Source organism: Procambarus clarkii, chromosome 70 (genome assembly GCF_040958095.1).
Source record: "Procambarus clarkii isolate CNS0578487 chromosome 70, FALCON_Pclarkii_2.0, whole genome shotgun sequence".
NCBI classification, from domain to species: domain Eukaryota; kingdom Metazoa; phylum Arthropoda; class Malacostraca; order Decapoda; family Cambaridae; genus Procambarus; species Procambarus clarkii.
The window spans coordinates 31,355,652-31,362,444 of record NC_091219.1 but is presented as its reverse complement, the minus strand read 5'-3'; the positions used below and the strand labels follow the sequence as shown (position 1 = coordinate 31,362,444).

The 6,793-nt window shown below is 47.9% G+C and overlaps 1 long non-coding RNA gene across 1 annotated transcript; it reads left to right on the top strand.

Moving 5' to 3' along the window:
- Positions 1–1,216: 1,216 nt before the first annotated feature.
- On the top strand, positions 1,217–5,309 carry LOC138356127 (uncharacterized). Its single transcript, XR_011224214.1, has 2 exons — positions 1,217–2,418; positions 2,531–5,309. It is a non-coding gene; the product is annotated as an uncharacterized lncRNA (long non-coding RNA).
- The last annotated feature ends 1,484 nt before the right edge of the window (positions 5,310–6,793 follow it).

The window sequence follows — 6,793 nt, the reverse complement described above, 5'->3', positions numbered from 1 at the left end:
TACACCCTCCCAGTGGGCGGCGGGCCACCCCTACACCCTGCCAGTGGGCGGCTGGCAACCCCTACACCCTCCCACTAGGCGGCTGGCCACCCCTACACCCTCCCAGTGGGCGGCGGGCCACCCCTACACCCTGCCAGTGGGCGGCTGGCCACCCCTACACCCTCCCACTAGGCGTCTGGCCACCCCTACACCCTGCCAGTGGGCGGCTGGCCACCCCTACACCCTGCCAGTGGGCGGCTGGCCACCCCTACACCCTACCAGTGGGCGGCTGGCCACCCCTACACCCTCCCAGTGGGCGGCGGGCCACCCCTACACCCTCCCAGTGGGCGGCGGGCCACCCCTACACCCTCCCAATGGGCGGCTGGCCACCCCTACACCCTCCCAATGGGCGGCGGGCCACCCCTACACCCTCCCAGTGGGCGGCGGGCCACCCCTACACCCTCCCAATGGGCGGCGGGCCACCCCTACACCCTCCCAGTGGGCGGCGGGCCACCCCTACACCCTCCCAGTGGGCGGCGGGCCACCCCTACACCCTCCCAATGGGCGGCGGGCCACCCCTACACCCTCCCAATGGGCGGCGGGCCACCCCTACACCCTCCCAGTGGGCGGCTGGCCACCCCCACACCCACCCAATGGGCGGCGGTACAGGCTGTGTGACTGGTTATTGTAACCTAGATCACATATATATCAGGCCCCACTGTACCTACAGGCGATGCAGCAGCCGGTATAAGTAACCAACACAGATACAAGTGGGTGGTCGTAATAACCAGGGGGGGGGGGAAGGGTGGTTTGAGAGGCGTCTAGCAACGGTCTCCTTAAGAGGTGGCCGCCAATGACAGTTAAGCCGAGTTAGCAACACTTTAGTACAAAAGCAAGAGGCAGGGAACTGCTCAACACTTCCTTAGCTTTATTGATTAGCTGAGCCCAGGCGAGCCCTCAGCTGGGCCTAGAGGGAAGGAGAGGGAAGAAACACAGGCAGAGGACGAAGGGAGAGGGAGATGGAAGGGTAAATAAAGCCACCACCATGAGGAAAAAGATGTACAGGTTTCGTAAGGTGTTGTGTAAATGTAAAGTGAAAACAGGAGAGACGATGGAGTGGAGGGGGGGGGCATATGGTAGCGCTGGATAGAGATGTAGAGGGGGGGGGGAATGGGAAGGCGCTGGATAGAGATGTAGGGGGGATAGGGGGGCGTTAGATAGAAAGATAGGGGGGGATGGGGAGGCGCTGATAGACAGAATGAGGCGCAGAAAGACTCTGGATAGACAGGATGGGGAGCGGGAAGGCGTTAGGTAGACAGGATATGTAACGCGGGGGAGACCCCTGGATAGATGGGACACTATCCAGCGCAGGGCGGCCCCTGGATAGTGACTTAATACAAGCCGTCACGGCTAGTAACTCTGAGATGAAAGCATGAAGTTTTGATCGTTAATTAAGAGTTAACGAGTTGCGTAACCACATGGAAGAGAGAGAGAGAGAGAGAGAGAGAGAGAGAGAGAGAGAGAGAGAGAGAGAGAGAGAGAGAGAGAGAGAGAGAGAGAGAGAGGGAGAGAGAGAGAGAGAGAGAGAGAGAGAGAGAGAGAGAGAGAGAGAGAGAGAGAGAGAGAGAGAGAGAGAGAGAGAGAGAGAGAGAGTATCCCTCTACGACCATTCCCTTCATAAGACAGCATCATCATCATCAACAAACACATGTGGGCTTAAGACCACCAACCATTATCAAGGGCTGTTCTTCTACAGTCTTTCCTCCCTTTTCCCTATTCCTATTTTCTCCTCTCTTCTTGGCCTTCCCCATCTCTCCTATCTCTTACCCTCCTCCCTCCCCCACCCCTCATCTTCATCTCCACCTCCCTTGGTGTGACGCTAGGGCCTCTGTTCGCTTCTTCATGTATCTGTACATCTGCTCTCCCAAACACTGATCACATCAATCTTGTGTGTGTTCCTGCAGGCACAAATAGGGGAGTACACTCTGTCAATCAAGCCCAGTTGATTAAGAGTTGAAAGGCGGGACCAAAGAGCCAACGCTCAACCCCTACAAGTACAACTAGGTGAGTACATACACACACACACATTACAAAAAGATAGAATAATTATGGGAAAGTGGATAAGTACATATAAAATACTCAACGGACTTGACAGGGCAAGAAAGAAATACTATACTATAATGATAGTACGTGAAATGATACTATACTATAATGATAGTACGTGAAATGATACTATACTATAATGATAGTACGTGGAAAAGACAGTACCCGAACACCCACATGAGCTACATATTCAAAATAATTATTTGAATATTCATATTCATTAATAATTAGTCATAGTGAAGTGACAGAGACAGACTCCAACACAGTTTTATATGTAGGTATGACAAGAGCCCACTAGGATAGTGAACACAAGTTACAGCACCGCTCCTGTGCCAGGTAAGTCCACTACGGGCTCACCATAGCCCGTGCTACTTGCCCCGCTCCTGTGCCAGGTAAGTCCACTACGGGCTCACCATAGCCCGTGCTACTTGCCCCGCTCCTGTGCCAGGTAAGTCCACTACGGGCTCACCATAGCCCGTGCCACTTGAAACTTTTGTTCCGAGTAGCTGAATCTACAACAACAACAACAACAGGATAGTGAACCTGTTTGCGAGTCGATTGAACGTTCAGGAGTGTGACCAAACTTGTATATTTCTACAGTCTCTTCACCCTAAGCAGCTTCCCTACACGATTACACACAGACTCACTGTAAATATCCCCCTGTGATGGAAATTAGTTTCAAAATGCTGGCGGTGACGTCAATGACAAAGAGAACCAGCCTTTTAGCTCAGCAAGCCCCCTCATGCTGGGGATTTATAATTGGCAATCACTGATTCCTTCCTGGGTACCAGCCTCGACCCTCAGGAACTTAGTAATGGTGTTGCTCAGCACCTTGCCGCACCTGTTTGCACTGAGCACAGGTGTGTGTGTGTGCTGAAAGGCATCGACCGATTAATACTCCATCTATGGTCTCGTATTGTAAATCAAAACACACAGAGATCACACTAACGTGATGCATCACATTACAGCTCAGTCGATTAAGGCAGTGTCTGAGATGCTCCCGGACGCAGGTTCGAATCCTCGTCACAGCCCTTGTGGATTTGTAAATTAAAAATTAAAGTTTGCTTAGCGTGAAGCAGTCAATGACGTCTGGAGGAGAAGTCTGGCTACACCCAAACATCCAACACACAGGAAACCGAATAATCGACTCAATTCTTCAGCTCAGGAGACTGTATCCATGCAGCCCACACTGGCTGACACATAAAGTGTATCTTTAGGTAATGTATCACCTACCTTCACAATCGACTTGAGAATGGTCCAGGACGGACCGAAACGCCGTCGTCTCTTGACTTTCTAGTGTGTGGTCTGGTCAACATATTACAACCACGTTATTGTGACTCCTCGTCTGCTTCAGGAGACCCACAAGACCAGGACACTGTTACAGGTTCGCGCCAATAGAAGTAAATGTACACAAACATTCCAAGAGGCGTTGGATTAGCAAATAATAAGACAAACCGCTTATCTAAGCCGACACCTCAATGTTGAAGTCCAGAGGACAAATACCTTCTTGTATTCTGGTCACGCTCCCGACCTCTGAAGAGCTGGAAAGGGTTTTGGAACTGTGGTTCTCATGTATTTATGTAATCATGTGAGTACCATGGGATCGAACTATAGGATCCTTTCATCTGCGGGGGCAGGTGCTCAGTGCTTCCGCTTTTATAGTATAAATATGGATTGGAACACCTAAGTGTATTTGTGTCCAATACCCGGAGGTACTTGGTAGAAAACTGAGAATATTTTATCGACTCCTGCTGCTGAAACTCGCTTTTGACATGGCCAGTGTGTGTCAAGCATGCTCGATCACAGGCTAGACACGATAGATTGGTATTCCTTAGGCAGTCGGGACAGTTTTCAGTTTTGCCAAGAGCACTTTGGCTTGGTGAAGGACATTGCAAACGTGTTCTTAATTCAATATTTGTACCTCATCTCTGTAAAATTTTAAAAAGTAAAAGTAATAATATATATATATATATATATATATATATATATATATATATATATATATATATATATATATATATATATATATATATATATATATATATATATATATATATGCATGCAAATTAGCTGTGAAATGGAGTAATATCCTTTCTAAACATTTCTCCCTAAAAATGGGGGTCAAACAAGGTGCTGTTTTTCCTAAAATCTTGTTAAGAGAATTTTGTGTTGTTACCCATTGTTAAAGAGAGTTTAAGAGCCAGTCGAGCTGACTCTCACTTAAGCAATAATAACCCATTAATGTTTTCTGTTGTGGTGGTGATCTAGTTCTTCTCCCCCTTGACCAAAGAGGCTACGTTTAAGATTCGCCACCTGGAACAAAAAGCTCCAAGCAGCACGGGCTATGGCGAGCCCGTAGTTGTTCTGAGAGGCTACGGAAAAGCGTGTCCAGTTCTGCCAGTATTATAGTGATTGGTGTAAGTTGTTAACGATTAAGTTTCTGATTCTGGTAACGACAGGGTCGATGTGCTATGGTATTGGAACTCTTTTTTTTATGTAATAAATGTATTGTATCTTTTTTGTGTAAATATGTGCAATCATTTATGAATAAAAGCTTGATTTGATTTGTTTAGGGAAGGGAAAGGAACTGTCAGGGGTAAAGCGCCAAGCCATTACGACTATATAGCACTTGGAAGGGGTCAGGATAAGGATTTGGGATGGGACAGGAGGGAAGGAATGGTGCCCAACCACTTGGACGGTCGGGGATTGAACGCCGACCTGCATGAAGCGAAACCTTCGCTCTACCGTCCAGCCCAAGTGGCAGAAACAAATACGGAAATCAGGGAAATATACGCTAAGTCGTAACGGCTTGGCGTATTTCAAATTAATTCCCTCCCTCCCCTACCTCTTCCGCCTCTTTCTGATATCCTATGACATCACCCGCTATCATCATCCTATGACATCACCCGCTATCATCATCCTATGACATCACCCGCTATCATCATCCTATCTCTCACTCTCTTCTACCTTCTTCTCTCCCATCTCCAGTCTTCTGCCTCACGAAACAACATGACCAAGATGCTGCGAGACTGAAGCTGTTCATCTCTCTTTAAGGAGATTTCAGGCAATGTTGTTCATAGACATGCCATAAGAAATGAGGTCGTTTCAAGGTGGAAAGAGAGAGAGAGAGAGAGAGAGAGAGAGAGAGAGAGAGAGAGAGAGAGAGAGAGAGAGAGAGAGAGAGAGAGAGAGAGAGAGAGAGAGAGAGAGAGAGAGAGAGAGAGAGAATGAATAAACCACAAGGAATTAATAAATGCATTAACTATAAGCATTACTCAAAATAAATATTCAGAACTTCTAACGACCAAGCACAATAGCTGTAATTACAATGGAAATTCATCGATAATTGAACCATTTATATTGTCGATATTAATTAAGAGATCGTAGGACTGGTATATTTAAATTGTAATTACACTTGGATCCACATGTGGGTGGGGGGGAGGGGGGGAAGGGGGCGTTCTAACATGCTATAATTAAAATGGTGAGACATTCAATTTAGTGGTTCACAGCCCCGGCGAGGCAGCGAGAGGACGGGGGAAAACAATTGGGTCATTTAAGGTTTGACTCTTACTGACAGCTGTGTAATTATGTTAACATATACAGAGTCGAGAATGTGTTGGGCGTCTAACTCAAACCGCTTCCTCCTCCTCCTCCATATTGTGTGTGTGCGTGCGTGTGTGTGTGTGTGTGTGTGTGTGTGTGTGTGTGTGTGTGTGTGTGTGTGTGTGTGTGTGTGTGTGTGTGTGTGTGTGTGTGTGTGTGTGTTTGTGTGTGTGTGTGTGTGTGTGTGTGTGTGTATGCGCGCGCGTGTGTGTGTGTGTATGTGATAAGTATTGTCTTTACCTATTTTCCTAAGCTTTTTACCCCCCTCTACTAGCATTCTTGCCCTATTTCACCCTTCCTCTTCCAGTAGTCTACCCCCATTACTGTTTTTCCTCTCAACTCCCTCAATTCGTCCCTCTCTCCCCATTTCCACACTCAAGTTCGCGGGGCCGGAACGAAGCGGTGTCACCACCAAAATCCCAAATGAAAATTCAAAATTCGCATCATATTCCGAAATCAGGGGCATGGAAATTGGATTGTAAATCGGTCTGCAAGTGGACCAGGGACGCCCAGATGTGGTCTGAAACCCGGATGACCAGGCAATTCACACCCCCCCCAAATAATAAAAGCTTGGTTGTGGAGGGGGTTGGGGTGGGGTGGGGTGGGGGTTTCTGCGGGGGTTCATGCTATGGAGAGAGAGAAAATTGCCGTGCAGAATAGGAAGGGGGGCCCTGTTGTGGAGGAGATTGTAATGGGGGAATTAATTACTTTTTTTGTGCCAATTCCACACGATAAGAGGCCACGGAAGGGTGGGGGTGGGGGAGGGGGGGTTGTTAAGGCGAAACACGCACGACATTCGTGTAATCACGAACGTAACTTTCAAGAAAACTTTTCAAACACGCACGTGACCACGTGGCGTCTGCCCGGCCAGATCTCTGACCTTTTTTTTTTATATCCCAATTTCATGCACGAGCAAAAATCAATGTGAGAAAACCTGGATGGCCGCTCAAGCGCGTGTTGTGATTCATGGAGCGTTCTATCGCTCAAGCGGCTGCTTACCTACATGTACTCACCTAGATGTGCTGACAGAGATGCACTCGACTCCCTTTTAGGTTAAATGTACCGAGTTTCCATCTTTCTCTCTCATATTTACACAATTTATGTACCT